This window comes from Mustela lutreola, chromosome 5, assembly GCF_030435805.1.
Source record: "Mustela lutreola isolate mMusLut2 chromosome 5, mMusLut2.pri, whole genome shotgun sequence".
In the NCBI taxonomy this organism is placed as follows: Eukaryota; Metazoa; Chordata; class Mammalia; order Carnivora; family Mustelidae; genus Mustela; species Mustela lutreola.
Window position 1 is genome coordinate 6,637,054 of NC_081294.1, and position 24,904 is coordinate 6,661,957.

Consider the following 24,904-nt stretch of genomic DNA (forward strand, 5'->3'; position numbering starts at 1 on the left):
ACTTTTATATTCATTGGGGTCAGATACAAGATGGATGGAAAGAACAAGCATGTTTAATGTAGTCCTACTTAAACAAATATGTGTGAATGTACCTAGGAAAATATTAGTAGAGTGTATCTACTGGAAATGGAGTTAGGGTGGTTCTTCCTTCCTCTTTATGTTGTTCTGAATTAAGAAAGACATATCAAATCTACCATACACTATTTGGGGAACTCAACACCTAGGAGGTTTGCCCAGAAGTCAGCCCAAGAGAACAATTTCTGTTCTGCTGGATTTTGAGAATTTTGATCTTTAGGATTCTTGCAATGGCTTTCTGGGGTTATACAGTATTCCTAAGTTTCTTTTTCTAGACATAAATGGTCTTCTTCAAAGAGATTTTTAGCTCAAACATTTCAATAAATTTACTACAGCCATTTGAAAGCAAGTAAAACCCTTGAACATAGATCAAACCTGCAGGAGTAAAGAGAAGCCAGCCACAGAAGTCTGAATGGGGTTAAAACTTGCTCTTAACTACAAATACTTGTGAATTTTATTCCCTCACCTAGCTCAGAGAAGCTCTCAGTGTAGATCTACAAATTTTATGTTGTATTTGAGTCACACGAGTGTTCTATAAACGTTGTATCCTGCTTAACAACGTGCTGTCCCATCGACTGAACCACCCTATGACACTGGGGGCCTCTGGTCAACCATCTGCAGGGAGGGAACTACCTGCCTCTGGCCCCAGGCCTGCTCCTAAGTTTCCAAGACCTTCTGCTAATCCCTTCATTCTTTGGAGCCCCAGTTTCTACATCAACATGATAACACAAGGATTTGAAGATAATCCAACTAAGTGTTAGTAAGACAACCATATTCAATGGGTATTGCAGTTCCTTTTTATAGGAGACCTTGCTGAGGCCCCGAGAGTCTGTCTGCCTAATAAACATGTAGCCTGGGATTGCATCCTCCTTCCCCCAGTCCGGGGAATCTGGTAGGTGCTATCATGGCCCCTGTCTTAGACTAACCCAGTGGGTATCAGCCTAGACTTCTTATGGAAAATTCAGTACACAGTGTACTCGGTGGGCCTTAGTGTTTTATTCATGTGTTCTGAACTGACGGTGAAAGATGTGGCTGAGTCTCCTTAAGAGCAGGCTCAAGGATGGGAGGGTGAACCCTGCAGACAGACCGCCCCCCTTCCCAGGGCACAATGAGCCCGACACTTGGACAGACTGTTCTACCATTCTGTCTACATGTAAGAGGAGCAACTCTTTTACTGAAAGAAAACCATGGCCATGTAGACACAAGACCCAGGAGCTGAGGCTGTCCAACAATGTAAGTCAATAAATGCTTCCTATTTTCATGGCAATGCTGATGCTACAGACCACCCTGGTAGTTCATGCATTTACACATCTTAAATTCTTCATACTAATGAAATTCATGACTTTGCTTGATATGTGGGGCCTTGCAAATGTTCTCATGTACCCTGGCTCTTGATTATTCTAAAATCCTTTGGCCTTTGCTAATATCCACAAAATTGCAGTGGCTTATCTTGTATTATTTTAAAATTGATCTGCATTATTTGCTAATTGATTTCTGTCTGAGCCTTATCACTGAAACCATGACAAAAGTCTTTCCAGAAGCTTAAAAGTCTAGAAGACTATTACCATATTTGACCGGGACAAGTTTATAAACAAACCATCACCAACCTCATCATCTTGCCTTGGTCACCCTAGAGCAGGATCAGGAGAAGAGTCTGGAATTTCCTTATTGAAATTCCTGTTCAGAATTTTCTTGTTGTTCAGAAATTTCCTGGGTTAATGGTGATATGGGACAAGGAAGAAGCTCTTAGCAAAAGAAAAGAAAGGATTGTTTCAGGTCCAGCCACATTTCTGGAATAGGCTGGTACTGTAATGAAGTCTTGCTTCGTTGTGAGGGGTAAGTGGCTCCAGCTTGGAGGGGTGTGTGTGTGTGTGTGTGTGTGTGTGTGTGTGTGTGTGTGTGTGATTTTTTTTTTTCTTTATCAACACTGGTGACCAAGATGGCCTTAACTTTTCTTTCAGCTTGACTCAAGTTAGATAGGCTTTTCCCTGATTCCTGTTCTGACCTCCCCTTTCCTAAAGCATTTACATTCAAAGACTTGCAAATGATTTCTCTGACTCTGTGAGAAAAGTAAGCATTTTAAAAAGTCTCCTGCCAGTTTTGCATTGGAGGGATGCTTTTCTCTGGGACCTGGGAACCTCCTCCTTGAAATGGACTCTGCCTCTGGCTCCCAGGCTCTGTGGGAGGGGAGGAGCCTAATTCAGGCAGGTTCCTGGTTCCACCTTGTCAGTTCACCGCTTCTTGAAGACAGAAGCAAGTCTACATTTAGTCCAGTTCTTTAGACCCTTGCCCAGTTTCCTCCTCCTACCCTTTCCAGGGGCAGCAGCCCTCAGGAACCCAGATACTGTTTCTGGTGTCACTGAGAAAGGGAGGCAGCCGGCAGACCCAGGTGCCAGTGATGGGTCCTGAGCATTGCTCACATCCTGCGTCAGAAGACCAGGACTGGCAGAGGAGGGGTGGGAGGTGGGACCTCGGTCCCCTGGCATTTCATCCTTTGTCTCCAAGGACGCTTCAGAGAGGTGCAGTGGGAGGCTTTCCCCTTTTGAGCAGCACCACTTAGAAGATTTAGAGCAGCTTCCCCTAAGTGTGGGACCTCGGGGTCACCACAGGGGCTAAACAACTCCAGTTCCTTGTTTGCAGGGGAGCCCCGGTGTCTCTGGGAACACAGCTCCTGGGAAGGGGCAGTGCGCTTCCTATCTGATTTGCATTTGAACACGTCAATTAAATAGGGACGAACGTTGAGATATTGTTTCTGGACTGAGGTCCACTCTGGGACAGCCTGCCTCTTAGAACAGACCGGAGTGCGGGTGCAGCTCCACAGGGTTCCCTGTAGTAGGTATCCTGCTCTCCACCTTCAGGCAAGTCAAAACAAAGCCTGCACTTCTGCCTGAGGAGGAGTCCCAGGGGAGGCCACGCGAGGAGGAGTCCCAGGGGAGGCCACGTGCGATACCACATTCAACCGACAGGGGCGGGTTCTGGGAGAATCAGGCCTGGCCCAGGTCCCTTTCTGCTCCTGGGCTCTACTTCTGGTCCCTAGGCCTCTGTCGGTAGCCATTGCCAACTTGGGGGTGGGGAGCTAGGCTTTTCCAACATTAAATACTGTGGTCCCGAGGGTCATCGGGAGGACTGGCCTTAGGGAGAACGCTCCTTCTTCCTTCACTGATTTCTTTCCAAGGCCTTAACGTTCTTCTGTCAAGTCCTTTGAGGTTCATCCACCACTGGTGTGGGTGTGAGTCACAGGACCCCACAGAAGCACTTTAACAAAATGCCGTTTGCAGCAGGATTTCCCGTTCCATCCTTGGGATAAGCAGAGAAAGAGAAAAACTCTTGCCTCCTCTACCGATGTTGCCCCCGCGGACCCCACAGAGAGCATCTCCCACTTGTCCTGCCTCGACTCCAGGGCCCACTCTCCGCACCTGTGTGACTGACCAACCCTTCTCTGGCTAACTCAAGCACAAGGGAAATTGCTGACCTGACTCAGGGTGGCTGAACTGTCAGTTTTCAGTAGGTCCAGAGCAGCAAACGCAGGGGGCCTGGGGCACAAGACACGATGGACAATAGCTTAAAGGAGCAGAGAGTCAAATATTCTCTCCTTGATTCTCTCTCCCAGTCAAGATTCAAGTTCCAAAAAAGAGAGTTTCTGATTGGCCTGGTTTGGGTCACATCTAACGCCTTTAATGGGGCCAGAGATTAGGATGAAGGCAATCTGATAGATAATCTCACTGTATATGGTCCGGGGAAATGGTGTTATCAATCCTTCCTGATTTATCTAGAAATTATCTCATTTTATTACTGAAAGTCCTACATCCTTAGAGCCCCTCCCTTCCCTAAGCCCTCCTTAGGGTGAACCACCATCTCCAGTTTCATGAAAAGTGGAGACGGTGGTTCACCCTAAGGAGGGTTTAGGGAAAGTGAGGCATAATTACTGAAGGCAGGGCGAAGGTGGCCCAGCCCTAAAGTAGTAAATACCATGACAGAAAAAGTTTAAGTATCAATTTTTACCGAAAATGCTAGGTACTGACATCAGCCCTTTTTGAAGGAAAGTACACGTGTGAGCATGGACGGTGGGGGCAGAAGAGGAGACAGAATCTTAGCCAGGCTCCACGCTCTTTGTGTAACTCAATGTGGGGCTCGATCTCACATGAGATTATGACCTGAGCCAAAAATCAAGAGTCACATGCTTAACCAACTAGCCACACGGGCGCTCTATCAGTCCTTTTTTGATTTTAGTTGATTCTAGTTGTGGTAAATGATTCTCTACATTCCACTGGGCCACCAGAGTGGGAAATATGGCAAAGCACGAGAGCTCTGACATGTGGATTTAGTTTTCTGTCCTTGTCTAAGACCCCTGGAGTCCTTTTAAAGGATGAGGAATCCTTAATTAGGCAGGAATGTCACATACTGTCATTGCTTCTTGCCTCATTATGATATTTTTTTTAAATTTCAAAGTCAATGTCCTCCCAAATCATGAGTTTGGAAGATAGTACATACAAGTCCTATGTTGACTACATTAATTAGGCAGGAATGTCATACACTGTTATTGTCTCTCACCTTGGATCTCTCATTGTGATACACACACACACACACACACACACACACACACACACATATATATATATGTGTATATATATATATATATATACACATATATATATATATAATATTTCAAAGCCAATGTCCACCCAAATCTGAGTTTTGGAAGATAGTACACACAAGTCCCATGTTGACAAATGAATTCAGGCTACACAAGTTCTAATTGAGTCTTTACTACACAAGTTCTAATTGAGTTTTTACTTAACAACGGGCCCAGAAAATCCTCTATGGTTGCACACACGACCAAGGTCTAGACCACACCTTTGAGCGACATGTAGTTGAGGGGGCCCATTATGGGAGCAATTTCTCTTGGGATCGGCTAACCTGAGTTCCAGGGCCAGAGTCACTACCTCCCACCTGCTGCAAACCTCCCTGTCATGTGTCTCCAGGAGTCCAGAGGAAGACGCTTCCACAGGTCATTGAAAATCTGCCGCCTCTCCTGAGAGTTTTATAAAACTCTTCTCAGTGCAGTCTGTGAATATGGACTGTTCCATACATGTGTTGCAGAATTAAGTGTAATTTCTACACAATGATTAAATTTTAGGACAAACAGATGATCAGTGTTGAATGGTACATAACTCCAAGATTCATTGTGTCTATCTCCTATTGCATTCAAAATTTATATTGTAAGATGTACAACTGCAGTATTCACACTGGGGAGGCCTTAATACCTGAACATCGTCATAATGAGCCCATTTTTAAACGCTTCCTTTTTTTCTTTTTCTTTTTCAAGTTTGTATTTAAATTCCAGTTAGTTAACATACAGTGTAATACTGGTTTCTGGGGCAGAATTTAGCGATTTATCACTTCCATTCGATACCCCATACAACACCCAAGTGCCCTCCTCAAGCCCATCCCCCATCTACCCATCCCCCACCACCTTCCCTCCAGCAGCCCTCAATGTGTTCCCCTGTAGTCAAGAGTCTCTCATGGTTTATCTCCCTCTTTCCCTCCCAACCGTTCCACTATGTTCATCTGTTTTGTTTCTTAAATTCCACATATAAGTGAAATCATATGGTATTTGTCTTTCTCTGACTTGTTTCACTTAGCATACTACTCTCTAGTTCCAACTACGTCCGTTAAGTTATGTTTTACTCAGAGAAAATTTTGGAATATAAAAACTGAAACATCCTTAGCTATTCCTTTTAAGCTTGAGAGAATTTATTCATTTTTCCTTCAAGTTTTGATTTTTGTGTATGTGTGTGAAACAGCCTAGTCCAAATGTTTCCTAGTTGTTGTAAAAGAGATCATTTTATGATAATATTTACGTATTTCATTCCTAAAGACAAGCACATTCCAAATTTGTAGGGGGTGTTCCAAATTGTATTATTTCCTGCATCAGCAAAATTAACCAGACACTCCAAATATTTAGCATTCGAAGCGCACTCCATGAATGCTCTCTTACAATGGAAATGGCACTACATTTTTTTTTTTTCCCCATACATTGTCCCAGTTTTTGTTTGGGGGAAGATGACGATCTTCTCTACATGTCTTCTAAGAAACTGAGGCAGGAGCTACAGCCGTCCCTCTGCCTGAACATGCAAATGGTAAGCCCAGGCTTGGTGATGAGCTGGAGCATGAAGGACATACTCTGTTTTCTTTGCATTTTAGTGAACAAACATTTGTAGCGTAATAAGAGTGTATGGGACCAGCAATCACCCAGCAGATTTCTGTAAGGCAGGTAGGTGTTCAGTCTATTACTTAGTACAAAGGAGTTACAACTAACATGTAGGACACAGTGCTTTGTATTACAGGAGGAGCTGTGTCCCCTAAAAAGATATTGAAGGACTGAGTCCCAGAACCTTCCATTGTGTCCTTATTTGGAAATAGGATCTTTTGAGATGTAATCAGGCTAAGATGAGGTCAGTAGGGTGGCCCTAATACAGTCCGACTGCTGTGCTTATGAGAGGGAAATTCACACGCAAGCACACAGAGACTGTGAAGACAGGAGTAGACTCTTCACAGAGTCACCAGCTAAGGAAATTCAAGGACTGACAGTTGCTACCAGCAGATGCAAAAGAGTCAAGGAAGTTATTCTTCCCTACAGGTTTCAGAAGGAGTTTAGCCCTGCTGACACCTTGATTTGGGATATCTAGCTTTAGGAACTGTAAGACAGTAACCTTCTGTCACTTAGGGCATCCAGCATCTGGTACTTTGTTCTGGAAGCCCAAGGAAATGCATACAGCTCCTCTTCAAAACCTGCCATTATGCAGAGATCACTAGCTTCATAGTAGACACTGGGTTTATTCCTGGGGCTGCAAATGGAAACACAATGTGGCAGGTTTCTTGAAGAAGAGCGTGTACAATAACTAAGTGGGTGTCTTGGCATGGCGAAATGATATGATAGCAGATGGAATCCTTCAAAGGCAGTCTTGATTTCCTGCGGTGGTAGACACTGGAAATTAATGACTGTATTGTAAGCCTCTTCCCAGACTGTAGGATATTTCAAAAAGATGTAGATTTATAATGATAAAGCCTAACAACAGACCATTATGCAAACTGTAGTTTTAGCTCCTGTGTTTATTAAGGAAAGATTTCCGGAGGCAGGAAGATGAAAGGTGGGAATCCTAAATCATAGCTTCTGGCTCTGCTACTCTGAAATCTCCTACAGGTCTGGAAAAGAGAGAAATCTTCGTTGTACTTTATGGCTGTCTGGTCTCAAGTCTATATTTCTTGGTGGTAATTGTTCTTGAGTTTTTCACAGCAGCTTCGTGAAATTACTTCTCTTTCAATCAAAAGTGCGATGCGTTTGATCTTGGGAGAGCATTAGTGGTAACCGGTAAATCAGGGATGTCTGCATTTAAAATTATGTTAAAGACAAGAGCATCTCCTATTCTCTGAGGCTTTTAAAATTCCAACTATCAGTATGTTTAATTGGAAAGAGAATTTGAGGATAAATCAAACAGTGTAAGGCTTAAGAGAATCTGGCACTATTAGGAGTATTGCTTTAAATTATTGCATGGATTTTTTTTTTTTTAAACTTCACAGTGATGTTATGACAAGTAGATCACAATCAATCAGTCTTTCCACCATATGCTCCCATTATTTAATATTACCATCTGCCCTGGGGTCCTGTAAACCATGAAGTTTCCTGCAGGAATAAGAGACTTTAGCTAGCATTTCTCCCCTCATTTTATGCAAATGCATTAGTTAAGAACTCTGAAAAAAAAAATTGGGAAGCATATGGAATCAACTTCTATGTCTTTTATTGAGCATATCAAAATTTAAAAATTAGGAATATTCTGTAAGTACTGGGTGCTGAACTAACTTCCGTCCTTCCGTCCGTCCGTCCGTCCTTCCGTCCGTCCGTCCTTCCGTCCTCCCTCTGTCCTCTCTCCACCCCCTCTTCCTTCTCTCTCACGGCCAGGTCTGGGTAACCTTAAGGAAGGACTCAGCTGTCATCTTCTTATGCTCCTTCCATTGCAAAAGAGAAATCATAAGCCCAGAGCACAGGGACTTTTTATGATTCTAGAAATAGTATATATATTTAAACAGAGAGTGTCATTTTTAAATACAATCTGGTGTTTCTTTGGGTTAACCCAGAATACGAAGGATGCTGAAATTTGAGAATGTGACATGTCGTTTCCTAGAGACCAATAATAGAAGAAAGTTTATTCTGAGAACTCTGTGAGGAAACTGAATTGTGGTTAAGTGAATATTTGTATGTCTATAGTGAAAGCTATAGTTTTAAAAAAGCAAACTGTATTTAATGTTGACCAGACAGTGTCAGATCGGCGGGATCATTAATCTTCTAAGCACCAAGCCAACTTTTCCCTCAAAACCTAGAGAATTTATGATGGCTGCAGGATGCCGACCCAGCCCCTACCCCCTCCCCACGGTGGGCACGGGGAAGCTGTCAAGCTACATATGCTTACCAAACACAGTGACATCCAGCCCACATAACTCCATTGCCAAACACCCTCCACCAAGCACATGGGCTGGTCCAGTTAAATTCTGGCGGTTCACCTGTGCATTGGATGATGGCGGCCCTTTCCAGTGATGATGTCATGGGAGTCATTTAGATTCTCATTTTGCAACCTCTGTGTAGAGCACAATATCTATTTGTTACCAGTTGCCATCAGAGCCTATACACAACTCCCAAGGTTTAATTTATTTGTCCCCAACCATGAACATAACTTTCTGAGCTTAAAATAAGTTTACACTTGCAGACACACAGAGGTGGGGCCATAACCCTTAGACTTTGGGTCTCACCATTCAGCATGACCCCTGCATCGGTACTGGATATTTCATGCTCCTTTGGAGTAATGACAAAATCAATTTAAAAGGTTGCAGCAACATTTAACTTGTGTATAGTATTTTTTGCTAATAAATATTTTTTGCTAAAAAAATTTTTGCTAATAAAATATTTTATTGCTAATAAATAGCACTGACGTACATAAAGCATATAAATATTTTGAAGTCATGATTTGCTTTGCTTCGAGTTACTTTATCCATTTGATAAGTCTCTGAATTAAATTAGATACAGGCAAGATGTGAAAAGAAGACAAGGAAGAAAAATTGGGATCTTAGTCAAAACAAAAGCATTTAACTTCATAAAAAATATATAGTGTACTTACCTAGTCATTGGAAATAAATATCAGAGCAGCCAGTAAGTAATTAATATGTTTGCTAGTTTACCAAAATAATATAAAGGTCAATAACAACTTTGGAAGATTTCTTTTATAAATGCAATTTATTTTATTTTATTTTATTTTTTCAGTGTTCCAAGATTCAATGTTTATGCACCACACCCAGTGCTCCATGCAATACAATTTCTTAAAAACTTTTGCTAGGAAAAAAGGTAGTGTTCATTATGAAATTAAATAACTACGTAATTGATCCTGGCTAAAATCAGCCTGAAGTCATTACAACTATAGCTGAGGGAAATATTTTTAAGGAGATTTTGATTTATTAATGGTAACTTTGATTCAAGCTATAGTCTTAAACAGATCAGCAGGTATGAATGCAGACAGTATTAAGGAACACATGCTAAAGCATACTCTCCAGGAAGTTACCTAACTTCTATCAGTATGTAAAACAGGGATGAAATCATACCTACCTCATTGGGTAACTTGGAGGGGTGAATGAGCCCGTGTGCCCCAGCAGTACTGATTAGCACTGCTACTGATCAAAGAGTGTGTGCATGCACTACGTGCATATATCTGTGTGTAGGTGTGATTGTTATATAAATTGCTCTGCACGCTAATTTTCACTTACCAATAACATACCATATGCATGTCCCCATCACTGTGACATATTACCTTCTGTTAATTTCTTTGTGTATAAATATTTTAAATTTTTCTAATATAGATTCTTAGATTTAGCTTCACGAATGAAACTCCTGGACCAAAAAGTGTGAAAAAATATTAGGCAATTAAACATGTCTCCCAATTACATTAAACATTTTTGTAGCTATGTGTATATATATATATATATATATATATATGCATTTCTTTTTACTTCACTATTACTAATAATTTAATATTTTCTGTTTATAAGTAAAGCTATTATTTTAATTTTCAGAAGTTGATTATTTTCTTAGACATTTCATAATAACTGTATTACTTAGAGGAATTTAATTCGATCCTGAAAACACTGTGCTTTCTCTGCGGTGAGAAAAAATTAAAAAAAAAACAAAATGAGTCATTAGTGGAAGCACAGCTAATACACCTTCATTGCTCTGGAGCTTAGACCAAGGATGTGGAGACTGAGCGATGCAGGAGAAGGGGCTGATCTGGGGCACCTGTTCTCATGCCCTCTCCATTACCCCATCCATATTGGGGCCAACACTACTATCAGCTATCTGAATGCTAGTTTGTGGTACTGGGCCTTTACAATTTCTCTAGAGAGATACTACCTCATATTCACCGTCAATGGGTCTATCTGGTTCCCATTCAAGTGCCAAGAAGCAGGACACGAGGACAGGCAAACTTAAGTGGATCAGACATGTGTGTGGCCTGAGGTATTAGGACGTTACAAAAGGACTGGCCTTTGTTGGGTTCTCCTGAATGAAACAAGGAGTTCTGGGCAGCCAGGATCAGAGCTGTGGGAACAAAGACCACCCAGTGAGAACACACAGGGCTGGTTATTCAGAGCTTGCTACAACAAGGGGGTCCATCACCATCACATGTGTCTGACAGAATGTTTTATAGTGCTCAGCAGGCCAGGCTGCAGGTGGTACCTGACTGGAAGCTGAAGCTGGAGAAGGGTTAACTAACTAGAACTGGGGCATCCCACATAACAGGTGAGGTTTCCTCTGGCTTCCTCTGGTTTTTCTTAAGTTGGAAGTAGGGACAAAAATTAGTGAAACTGTCAGCTACTAATCAAATCCTGGCCACGTGGGGCCTATTGTTATGCGAGTTATTGTTTGTTTTCCTGGAGCCTATTGTTATGGGAGTTACTGTTTGTTTTCCTGGATTATTACTAGAGATAGTGGTCTGACTTCCTACATGTCTGACTTACAGAGAGCAAGGTGGCTTCCTGGGCTGGTTACACAGATCATGGGCTGGTTTCCTGGGCTCATGGCAGCCGATTGTGGCTCAGAGTTCCATCTTTATGTATGTTCTGGCTGTTGTCTGGCTGTGTATTCATTCAGTCTCTCAGTGCGAGGACAGTGGAACCTCCATAGGCACAGGATTGGGATCTGGCACGTATGTCAGACCCGGCAGTTGTCTTCACTTTGCCTCCCATTTGCCGTGGATGCTCCAAGCAATGTTTGGGTCTCAACTGATAAGCTGAGATCCTAGAACTTCTTTCCCTTTAGTCTGAAAACATTGTCCTGCAGAGGTAGGTGTTTCTCTGAGGAGAGATCATTTCTTCAAATGCTGAACCTACTGACAGATGGAAAAGAGGGCAGACAAAAATTCTCTTTCCTTGGATGATTTTACTGACAATGTTTTAGTTCACAATGACAACAAAATATCAGCTTTTGTGAATGAAGAGCAGACTTCATTCATTTCCGCAAAGTGAAATAAAGTTGGTTTGTGAGTTCCCATTGACACTTCCATTCAGATTACCTGAATGTTTAATCCCATTACTCAACTAATTAAATGGCTTTTCCTCTTGCCTATGCAAATAGCAGTTCATGGCTCTTTGTCATTGCATTTTGCTGCCTGTCCTACCAACCAAAGTGCTTTGTCTATGTCCACCAATATGCTGAAGTTCACAAGTTTGACATTTTGACCAAATGTTTGACCTCAGTCTTGATGGCGCTCATTACTGGCTTGTTTTGTCTGGGTTCCTGGGAGCTCCACCTGGGCAGACGGCACTGAGGCAGGCCGACAATTTGTGAGCCCGTGCAGGGAGAGCTGGCAGTGACCTGACATTGACCTCCCTGCGATGGGATCCTGCCTTTGGAGTATGATCAAAACCAATGTGCTGGCAGCATGCATTCCAGACGCCTATTAGACACCACATGCCAGTTCATGAATAATTTTCACAATTTTGACTCAACTACGTGATGATCTGGAGCCTACAATGCTGTCCTTTCTAGGACAGAGTGTTTGTAAGTTGTAATATCCACATGTCAAGATGCGCAATTTGTTAGGGATGCCTGGGTGGCTAGCGGGATAAGCCTCTGCCTTCAGCTCAGGTCATGATCTCAGGATCCTGGGATTGAGCCCCAGATCGGGCTCTCTGCTCAGCGGGGAGCCTGCTTCCCCCTCTCTCTCTGCCCGCCTCTGTGCCTACTTGTGATTTCTCTCTGTGCCAAATAAATAAATAAAATCTTTAAAAAAAAAAGGTATATGATTTGTATTTTCTGAGACCTATGGGAAGTGTCTCCGTATTTTGTGAGGTGGCTAAATGAGATGTATTGGTATCTTCTTCTGGGCGACAATCTAAAGTCAAATTGCCCTTCGATATAAAGTGGAAGTTCACATGTTGTGATTTGTACACTGATTGTCAGTCTCTTTCCAAAGACTTTTCCTTGATCAGAACATTAATCCATTCAATAGCTTGGCAAGGGACCAGGTCTGAGAAGTGACAGAGAAAGGTGAAGCAACAGGAGAAAACTCATGGAGGAGAATTGCATGGAGCCGGACCCATGAACACGGAGGGACCAGACAGCTCGCAAAATGAGCAATGGCCAGTATTAAGTTTTGATGACCACCGATTTGTCTTTTTAAAAAAAGCTCACAACTAGTGCTTTTTGCAGACTTTCCAAGAAACTTTTGTCTAGTCCTCTGTTGCAAAAACATTCTTTTATGTTCTCTTCAGAAAGCTTTTAACTTCTAGCACTTCCCTTTAGGTATCTGATCCAGCTTGAGTTAATTCTCATATATATCATGTGAGGTAAAGTTTGTCCATATAGGTATAGTAGTGTCCCCTTTATTTGTGGGGGATATGTTTCAGGACCCCCAATGAGTGCCTGAAACCATGGATAGTACTGAACCTTATATATACCACATATTTTTCTTATATATAAATACCTATGATAAAAGTTAATTTATAAATTAGGCACAGTAAGAGATTCAGCAATATCTAATAATAAAATAGAACAATGATAACAATATACTGCCTTAAAAGTTTTGTGAATGTGGTCTCTCTCTGAAAATATCTTGCCGTACTGTACATTCTTCTTGTGGTGATGACATGAGATGATAAGATGCCTCTGTGATGAGGTGATGTGAGGTGAATAACGTAGGCACTGCGATGTGGTGTGAGGCTACTATTGACCCTCTGACACTACATCAGCAGGAATATCATCAATCAGTCCCCTTCGCCCCCGCCAGGTGTGGGGAGAAAGGTTGACTATAGGTAATGGAAACAGCAGAAAGCATAGCCTTGAACAAGCTGGAAATACTGAGACAACTTTTTTTTTTTTTTTTTGCTACTAATTAAAAAAAAAAACTTACTTTTCCTCATTGAATACTTTAAAACCTTTGTTAACAAACTATCATCAAACCAAGTGTGGATCCATGTGAGGACACTATTTTTTGACCTACTTTTCTATACTTCTGCCTCACTATTATTTCCACTGTTTCCTACATCAGAGTTACTCAAGAATAGATCTCCTTCAATGACCCATTGGTCATTGCTTTAAAACATTTGTTCAGGATCTCTCTTTATTTATGATTGGCTTCTCAGATTCATCACTTCCCCATACAGACACATTCAGATGACAAACAAACCTAAGTCATCTCAATGTAAAACTGAAGTTGACTATTATATGTAATAGAATACGTTAATTCTTTATTTATCTGCCACTTGGAATGGAGTGAGATCAAGTTATGCTTTTCATCTCCCTTTTCTAACATTAAGGAGTTCTTTGGCTTATCATTTCTTACTGTTTTCTCAGGCCATTTATTGCACTCAAGGGAAAGTGCCTGGTGGCCCCAGCTGCTGATCTGCTGGAGTCAGGGACAAAATAATGCTTGGGATTGCAAGGAGAAGGCAGTGTCTTTACAGATAACATAAAAAGCCCATCTCAGATCTGGGTTGGCCTCGTCATCAACAGAGAGATGCATCTCTTTGATAATTTTTTGTGTCCATTTGGAGTGTTTTTGGAGGAGATAAACATATAAATAGGTGAACTTTGGGGAAAGCAAATTGTTCTCCATAATGTAATAATCTCAGGTTTCACTCACTCAGTTGAGGGCCTGAATAGAACATAAAAAACAAACATCTCCAGACTTTATCTGCACCGTGGGTTCTCCTGGGTCTCCAGTCTGCCAACTCACACTTAAGATTGTGTGTGTGTGTGTCTTAGCATAAATATGTATCCTATTGCTTTTGTTTTTGAGGAGAACACTGACTACTGTAACTCCCTGGATCTCCTTCAAGGAAGGGCTCACTGCTTCACTGCAAAGACTGTGTATAGAGTGACTTGGAGTCAGCTCCTTCAGGATATGCCTCAGTTACAGAGAGCAACTTCAATCTGTGTCTGCCTTTGTGTGCAGCCCTGGAAACTGAACAAGGCAGGTGTATGATGGCCTGCCATTTTGGCCTAATAAGCGCTACTTACACCAGAGTTCCTCACCAGACTGACTGAGGCTTCATTGATCGTCCAGGACATTCCACCTCTCCTTCCAGCCAACCCTGCTACTTCTCCATTCTCTTCATAGGTGTTGACTCATAATTCCAATGTATACCTCAAACCTCAACCAAGCTTCTCATTGTGAAGAGACCACACTAAGACAGAAACATGAATTTGTCAAATGGAGCTCAGTTTTAAACTGAACCCCTTACTTCATCTATCTATAACAACTTTACCAGCAGCTCTTTACACTAATGCTTTGGGTAAATGACTTATTCTCTTGAGGGAGGGCTAGCTGCATTCTCTCTGACAGAGAAAGATGAATTGTACCTGTGAGATCCAAGCCACTGTCTCTGCTATTAGCTTTGACTCATGGATCAGCATGGCGGCTAGCTAGCCTCTGTGGGTTCGTGTCATGAACTGTGTTGTAGTCATGTATTACATTTGGAGTCATTACAGCCCTTTCACAATTTTGACCTAAAATGCATGTTTGCTAAGATTGTGAATAATGTCTAAGAACAAACAAGCCAATGACAGACAAGGCACTAGCGTTCTTGTCAATGACCACTGAATTATGGCAAAATGACTCTCAGATCATAAATCAGCTGGAAAGTTCCCTTAATTGTAATACACCTGTGTGCCAGCATAGATATGGACCATAGTGGCTGGGGAAACAAAAACACAAGGCCAACTTTACTTGTGAAGATGGACCCAAAGTTTCATTCCTTTAGGAGGCTTATATACCTCTCCATGTTCCGATGACTTCATTGTCCTCTGCCCATCTGATCCCCTGCACTCCCAACACTTGAATTCAACAGGCACTCAATGAGTCCCACTCTGGGAAACACCACTTCAAGGGCCCCCCATACCCCTCATTCTCTACTCCCCACCAAGGAGACACCAGTGATAAGTCATGGTTGAAAAAGGAATCAGAAATTTAACAAGGCTCATATCAGAGCACAGTGAGATTCAAACAATATTCTACGACAACCTGAACAAAGGAAATTCAATACCAAATACAGAAGTAGTCCCAGACTTGATGAATTTCCTCCTAGATATATTTTATATTGTTTGGTTTTATTTTAATTCCCAAACCATTGACTGGGGAGCCCAAAAGGACTTTTTTTTTTTTTTTTGGCATTTTGGTGGTGGACTGTGAAGGGGAGTTTGAATTAATTTATGAAGGCATTTCTTGTCGGTGAAATGGGAGGACGACCAAAGAGAAATCACTTGTCTTTGGGCACAGTGAGAATTCAAAGGACAATAGGCATCACTGGAGAGTATTAGTCTAGGCCCAGACTATAAACTCAAGCCTGTGATTTTGGGGACCCAATAATTAATTTTCATGGGTTATTGAAAGGGGCAAGTGTCTGTGGCAACCGAGATGTAAATGAAATATGAAGAGGAGTCATAAGGGATTCGTTTACCTGAACCAAGTTCACCGCCCAAGACATCCATCTTCTGGAAAACAAGGCTAGATTTTTAAAGGTTTTAGGCAGCAAGGAAAATGAATAATTAATCACATTTTTATGGTTTAGGAAGTTTGAGGATATAAGGCATTCCTGGATTTACAATTATGACTACTTTCTCATATTTATTTCCTTAAGCTAGTGCTAGGTACTGGAAATCATGATTTTATGTGCGTACACACTCTCTTTTTAGTATTGTATGGTGTGTGCTGACATTTTTCACATTTTCACAGCTACTAATTACCTGTAAAATATGTAACGTTTAGAGAAAATATATGTAATGATGCTGTAATGGATCCTGAGCCCCTGCTCTCCTTGCTGATAAAAATTCATCTCCCCTTATTGTTCTTCGGGTCTGCTACCACAGGCCAGGGCACGTAAAGTTGGTTTTCTGGTAATTAGGGAACAGTGCATGCCACTCGCATGTACATGCGGGGAGTTTGACCCTGGAGGGTGGGAAAGGTCCTTTCCTCACACAGAAAATCTTTCTCATCTAAAGTCCTGATGCATTAAGAAATGTGTCTGGTGTTCCACACAAACAGGATGCTAGCGATGAGGTGCAAGTTCACCTTGACATTCCTACAGAATCATCTTACCTACCAGAAGATGTGCATCATTTCTAAATCAAGAGCAACATCTGTATGCACACTTTGCATCTGTGGTAGTTAATTATGTGTCAGTTCGATTGGGCATAGGGATGCTCCAGAGCACTGGTGAAACATGGTTTCTGGGTGCATCTGTGAGGGGGATTCAGGAGGAGGTGAGCATCTGAACCAGGAGACTGAGTAAAGAAGATCACCCTGACGCTGGGTGGGTGTAGGGGGGGGTGTCATCCAATTCGTTGAGAGCCTGACAGAAAACATGGTGGGAGGAACAGTGAATTTACTCTCTCTGTTGAGCGAGAATGTTCATCTTCTCCTGCCCCCTGACATCAGTGCTCTTGGGTCTTCAGTCTTCAGACTCTGACCAGGACTTACACCATCCAGCCTCTGATTCTCAGGCCAATGGGCTCCACGGGGACTGTACTATTATGGGTTCCCCTTGTGCTTAGGCTTTTGGACTTGAACTGAATGACACTACCTATCCTGGTTCTCCAGCCTCCAGGCAGTAGATCGTGGGACATCACAGCTTCCATAACCATGTTAACCAGTTCCTATAATCAATCTCTTCCTCCATCTGTCTGTGTATCTATCTATCTATCTAATGGGTCTTGTTTCTGTAGAAACCTTAACACAGTGTCTCTCACTTTTTCTGACTTACCTGTTCTCATTTGAGTCCAGGGACAGGCAGAAACAGAACAGATCTTATTATCACCCCAATATTTAGGGGAGGAACAAGATCTGAGAAGTTGGGAGGCTGTCTGTGGAAACTCAGGACCTCTGACTTCACTTGTCAAAACCTCCTTCACAGGCTTGGGAAGAGTTCCTTCTCCCACTCCTGTGACCAGCCCAGGCTGCAACAAGCTAATTTTTTCCTTTCTCCGGAGAACCTGGAGCAGGGGTTGCTGTCACGGTTTGTTCACACCAGGAGCCTCAGCATCAACCCTCGGGGTCCTGGGCAGAAGGGCCAGTGACTCGGGAAGATTTGGTTTCAAGGAAAGCCCTGCATTTATTCACAACGAATTCACACCCTTGTGTTTCATTGAGAAACTTCCTTTTGCTTTTCACTGTAGCATTTTCATAAGGACATCACTGGAGGTTTGTCATGTAAGAAAGTCAGAGGAAGCCAAACCACCACTTCCAACTTTCTTGTGTTTTCTTTTTCTATGGAAATAAGTAACACTGCTTCTACATTTATTTGGTAATCAATCACAACACATACACTTTGGTTTTTGCTGTAATATCTTGGAGTCCTAATTTTCTTGTTATATCAAAGAAGATTTGAAGAACTCAGTAGAACTCATTTTGACTCTATTTGTGGGAAATTTTCCTGCTTCATCTGTTCCTGTTCTGCTTAGTCATCATCTCTATGCATTTTGTTTTTCCTGTAAAACACTATTTGCCACTAAAAGTGGATACTTCTTCCTGTGCCTGAAGGGCACTCCCCGATCTCACAGAGAGAGAGAGAGAGTGGGAACAGCTCTGTACCTCACAGGTCCACTTTTCCACTTCTCTAGGTATCAATACTATTCCCTTCTCCCTGGATTGGGAGCCACCCCACTCAGTGCACCAAAGTTCAGTTACTTCACAGGATCTATTTTTCCCAGACCTTATTTTTTTATTGAATATATTAATTAGCATTTATGATAGTCATTGGCAAATGGATTTATTTTCAATGAAAAAAAAAATTAGTGATGTAGGTAGAACAATGCCCTTCGTCTTAAAGATCTCCATGTCATTGGGCACCTCGGTGGCTCAGTTGTTAAAGATCTTCTTTCAGCTCAGGTCATGATCTTAGGGTCCTGGGATCAAGCCCCGTACCTGGCTCTCTGTTCAGCGGGAATCCTGCTTCTCCCTTTGGGCCTCCCCTTCTCCTGCGCTCTTGCTCTGTCTCCCCCAAGTAAATAACAAAATCTTAAAAAACAAAACAAAACAAAACTCCATGTCACAATGCCCAGAATTGGTGAATATGATATATTACATAGCAAAAGAAAATTATGGTTTCAATCAAAATAAGGTTGCTAATAGGCTTAAACCTTAAAATAGATTAAAATAAAATTGTCCCGGATTATTTTAGTAAACTCAGGCCTTTGAAAGCTGAAGAGGAAGGCAGATCGGGAGTTAGAGGGCAAGAGGGGGACAGTGAAGGGGACATGACACACTAGCTCAGGCCTTGGAAGTGGAGGAAGGGGCTACAAGACATGGACTGTGGGCAGCCTCGACCACCCAGAAGAGAGAGGAAGTGGGTCCTTCCTTAGAACCTGCAAGGAGAATCCAGCCCAGCAGACACCTTGATGTTAGTTCAGTGAGACCCACTGCAGACCTTTGGCCTCCAGAATCATGAGAAAATACATTTATCTTGTTTTCCACTCCCAAGTTTGTGTTCATTCATTATAGCAGCCATAAGGGAAGTAATCCAAAGAAAGAGGTAAAAGCACATGGAGACGGTGCCCATCATGATTAAACCAGAGCTCTCCAGTAATGGGCTGGTACTGTTGCGGTGAGTGAGTCTGTCCCTGGGGGTGGGGATGGGGAGCAGGCAGCAAGAGTACTGAGCCCATGGGGTCACGGGGGGGGGCACACTCCAGAGGCTGTTTGTCATGGGAACACGGGTGCAAAAACCTGAACATTAACCTGATCTTCCTTCAAAGGATACATAATAATTCTATCTGTGTGTGCATGTGTGGGTTCTGAAATTTTGTGTTGGCTTTCATGTATGTTTATAATAACCCAGGAGCCTAAAAACTCAGTGTGGAGAGGCTCCAGGGTACCCTGTTTGGGCATTTCTGAGCAGTGCCCTCTTCAGAGAGCCAGACCGTCGATCTCAGAAAGGATTATCGCACGGACTCGCGGTTGATTTCTAGAGCAAATATGGACAACGAAATCTCCAGTACTTTCTTCTACTTTCTTCTTAGCTTTGAGGAAAGGATTTTTTTTTTTTTTCCTTTCTAACCACACACAGAACTACAGATACAACCACAGGCTCCTAGTCTGTGTTTCCCTCTTTATGAAAACAATATATATATTTAAATATAAAGCCTGAAGAAATTTACCAAATAAACGTAATCATCTGTGTAACATAAAATATGGGATAAATCAGCTGCTTCTTCAGGCATGCATATGATTATAGGGAGTGTGTGGTATTGCCCTGACTTTTCAATTATTATGCTGAATTAAACCAGTGGGAAATATTTCCTTCCATAATGTACTCTGTTTATGTTTTCACAGAAATTTAGCCTTTCTTTATGTTTGGTTAAAATAGCAGTTCTTGAAGCGCTTCATACACGTTCCATGTTTGGGAAACACTGGCCTCGTGTTTGTGGTGTTTCTAGTGAGTCCAGTGAGATGGATATGCTGCTCTTTCCTACCCTGTCTCCCTCACTGAATTAAGAAGGTGTCAGTAAGTCATATGATCCTGCTCTTAAAAATAGTAATCAAAAGACAGCATGATTGCTGTCACCAATTTTCTGACGTTTCCAGAAACAAATTCCATCCTTGAACATGTGCCAATATTCTTATGAAAATTCGTGGGAAACATGGCATCACCCCTTCACAGAGATTGTGCTTCTGTGTGGATATATTCTTTTAGTAATACTTTACTGAAAGGTTGAGTTTTATTTGTATCATACAAATGAGTGGATGAATTTTTCAGATACCCATGCAACCAGTGACATAAATAAAGGAAATAATTGTATTGAGAATTTTAGACTTTCTTATGCTACTAGATGTTATGGGCTGAATTGTGTCCCCACCCCCACTCCACATGGTGAAGTCCTAAGTCCTTAGTATCTCAGACTGGATTTGGAATTAGGGGCTTTAAAGAGGTAATTAGGTTAGATGAGGCCATGAGGGTGGGTCCTAATCCTGTACGACAGGTGCTCTTACAAGAAGATATTAGGACCCAGACAGGCACAGAGGGAAGGTGACATGAAGCTGAGGGAGAAGATGGCCATCTCCATGCCCCCTAGAGAGGTCTCAGAAGAAACAAACCAGTGACAGCTCCATTTCAGACTTCCAGCCTCTGTGTTCTGAGAAAGCACAACTCCGTTGTCCAAGGCTCTCAGTCTTTGGTCTAGGAGACCGGTTCACTAGATCTGCTCTCAAAATCAGCCACTCAGTTTCTCAACACGAAGCAGAGAATGGAATTTGTCATCTCGATAACCACCATTTCTTCTAAGTCATTTGCTAAGAAAATCGGCAACATGGACAATGATTTTACAACCTGCATATTAAATCGTCTGACACAAAACACTTTTAGAATGTTTAACTGATCTGTTCATATTTGATCAATATAACCTTGAAATACATTCAGAACAAATTAGAACTTAAAGATGGACACATTTGATATGAATGTCGCTTACCATCGTATTCCTCTGATACTTCTTTACATTTTCCTAATCGGGTTGATCTCCTTTTTATGTTCTGGATTTCAAGTTTACACTTTTGTCCAACTTTTGGAGTTCAGAAATGCTTGAGTAAGAATAAGCTGGAGAAATGAGAATCACAATCAGCTCTACCTTTGCAATTGTTTTATGCTTGTCTATGGAGTTTTCATTTCAGGTAACAGAGATGATGGACAGCCTGGGGGCCTAAGTCAGTTGAGTTCTGACTCTCAGTTTTGGCTCAGGTCATGACCCCAGGGCTGTGAGATCGAGCCTCAGGTCAGGTTCTGTGCTCAGCAGGGAGTCTGGTTGCGATTCTCTCTCTCCCCCTCCCTCTGTCCCTCCCCTGCTCACACACACATGCTCTCTAAATAAATAAATAAATAAATAAAATCTTTTTTAAAATTAAAAAAAAAATAACAGAGATGAGATGAGTTTCCATACCTATTTTTTTTCTGTCAACTATGTTTTCTACATTTCCTAAATATAGAAAATTAAGATTCGCCACAGAAAGCAAGAAATCACTGGAAAGTTAAGGAGGGAAAGGAATAAACTGGAAAATAACAAAAGTAGCGTGCAGGAGAGTGACTTGGGCATGTGCACTTCAAAACAAAGCAGTGATGGGCAATAATGCTCAGGGCTGCTTCCGTACGGCAGGTGGGAGGAGTGGCAGCCCAGCATCTTTTATTTTTTCATTCTTTCTCAAATTCCCACAACATTTTGATCATATGGCTGTTTTTGCACATTAAGAAAGATTCTCTCAACAGTTGTTCATTGTCTCAAAAACAACCAATTTTTAAATCATACAGATGTTTGGGATAAAATAACATAAATTAAGTAGAAGCCAAACTGAATTTTAAACAACACAGGCTACAAACATTGAAAACCGCCTCACTGACTGTTGGGTTGTAACTAGTTGGTGGTTTTCTTGTTTGGGCCATGGAAAGAAAAGTAGGAAGTGATTCATGTGCTATAGATTCCTTTCTTCAGGTTTTTAAATTTAATCACATCTGAATTATACTCTCTTTCTGACCTTTGGAGTAATTTGTAACCAATAAATACTTAGAATTTTTAAAACTCCTGGGTATCTTGTGTATGATAACTTCATTGTTCAGAGTCAATTAACCATTTTAACCTGACCTCCGGATAAACGAACTGTTAAAAGAAAATGTGACTCTAGTTTGTTCATCAAGCTTGTGAGCGTGAGTTGTTTTCCCTTTAAAGTGGTTCCAGGAGTTTCTAAACTGGGAAGGCTGCTACATGTCCTTTCTTTCCCAATAGCTGTCTTTTTTTTTTTTTTTTTGATAAGCAATAATTAATTCTGTACTTTCTTTGATGTTATGAAGAGCTTCTGTTACCACAGGCTCTGGTATTGGGACAGTGGGAAATTCTGATGAAATTCATCAGTTTATATGTGAATATTTGAAGTGAAATAAAGGATTTTATTTATTTTTAGTTTTTTTTAATTTTTTATTTTTTATAAACATATATTTTTATCCCCAGGGTACAGGTCTGTGAATCACCAGGTTTACACACTTCACAGCACTCACCAAAGCACATACCCTCCCCAATGTCCATAATCCCACCCCCTTCTCCCAAACCCCCTCCCCCCGGCAACCCTCAGTTTGTTTCGTGAGATTAAGAGTCACTTATGGTTTGTCTCCCTCCCAATCCCATCTTGTTTCATTTATTCTTCTCCTACCCACTTAAACCCCCATGTTGCATCACCACTTCCTCATATCAGGGAGATCATATGATAGTTGTCTTTCCCTGCTTGACTTATTTCACTAAGCATGATACGCTCTAGTTCCATCCATGTTGTCGCAAATGGCAAGATTACATTTCTTTTGATGGCTGCATAGTATTCCATTGTGTATATATACCACCTCTTCTTGATCCATTCATCTGTTGATGGACATCTAGGTTCTTTCCATAGTTTGGCTATTGTGGACATTGCTGCTATAAACATTCGGGTGCACGTGCCCCTTCGGATCACTACGTTTGTATCTTTAGGGTAAATACCCAATACTGCAATTGCTGGGTCATAGGGCAATTCTATTTTCAACATTTTGAGGAACCTCCATGCTATTTCCAGAGTGGCTGCACCAGCTTGCATTCCCACCAACAGTGTAGGAGGGTTCCCCTTTCTCCGCATCCTCGCCAGCATCTGTCATTTCCTGACTTGTTGATTTTAGCCATTCTGACTGGTGTGAGGTGATATCTCATTGTGGTTTTGATTTGTATTTCCCTGATGCCGAGTGATATGGAGCACTTTCTCATGTGTCTGTTGGCCATCTGGATGTCTTCTTTGCAGAAATGTCTGTTCATGTCCTCTGCCCATTTCTTGATTGGATTATTTGTTCTTTGGGTGTTGAGTTTGCTCAGTCCTTTATAGATTCTGGACACTAGTCCTTTATCTGATATGTCGTTTGCAAATATCTTCTCCCATTCTGTCAGTTGTCTTTTGATTTTGTTAACTGTTTCCTTTGCTGTGCAAAAGCTTTTGATCTTGATGAAATCCCAATAATTCATTCAACAAACAAAAAGAAGTTCTATGAATATAACTCTAAAGAGTGATGTAGGATGTTTGGAGAGTTCTATATTTGTCTTTAAAAGTTGTCTTTTGGAATTTTGAATGATAATTTTTCTCTTGACTTGTATTCATTCATTCAAGAATTTGTTTTGAGTGCCCACTATAAAGCAGGATGTCTACTAAGTTCTAATAGTTTACTTAAAATATACCAGTTCCCAATGGAAACTATTGGAAATAAAGAGAATATCGGATAAGCAGTATAAACTTATTAGATTCCTAAATGGTCCTAATGGATTCACTGATATCCTGGCCAATTTGTCTCTGTTTTACTTTTGATACAGTCATGGAATAGCTCTGGGGTTGATTATAGATTAATATCTCAGATTACAGGAAGGACTCTAATTCCATAAGGATATGGCAAAGTGTCTCAGTCAGTGCACAAATGGGAAGTTTTGTTTTTTCAGGATCCCATAAAGACTTAGGGCATGAAACAGACTTTTTTAGATCCAAATGTATGTGAACTCCTCGGGACTGAACAATAACAACCAGACAAGAGCATTCGAGAAACAGATTTTATTTCCAAACAGGAAGGTAAGTAATTAGATTAGGAAGAGCTGGACAGAAAAAGGGGAATGGAAATAGAGATGTGTTCTGTGTTTAAAGATATTATTTAATTTCTGAAGTTTATTTTTTCTCCTCCATTGCCATTTCTCGTCATACCTGGCATAGCAGTGGAACAACCAAGGTGGAGTCCTCAGTGCCTGCCCTTAAATACAGGGTCCCGTTCAGGAACCCATTCAAGAAATCTCATAAAACATTTGATTCCAGGGGCACCTGGGTGGCTCAACAGTGGGTTAAAGCCTCTGCCTTCGGCTTGGGTCGTGATCCGAGGCTCCTGGGATCAAGTCGCACATCAGGCTCTCTGCTCAGCGGAGTGCCTGCTTTCTCCTCTCTCTCTCTGCCTACTTATGATCTCTGTCTAATAAATAAATAATATCTTTTTTAAAAAGGCACTAAAAAAAAAGAATTTGATCACAACTTTGTTTGTTTGTTTTTTCTTAAATCTTTATTTTATTAAAAGAACACATTAGGGACACCTGGGTAGCTTACTCTGTTGAGAGACTGACTCTTGATTTTGGCTCAGTTCATGATTTCAGGGTCATGAGATTGAGCCCCAGCTCAGGAGGGACTCTGCTGGAGATTCTCTCTCCCTCTGCCCCTCCCCCTCCAAAATAAACAAACAAATATTTTAAAAAATAAAATAAAATATATAAAAG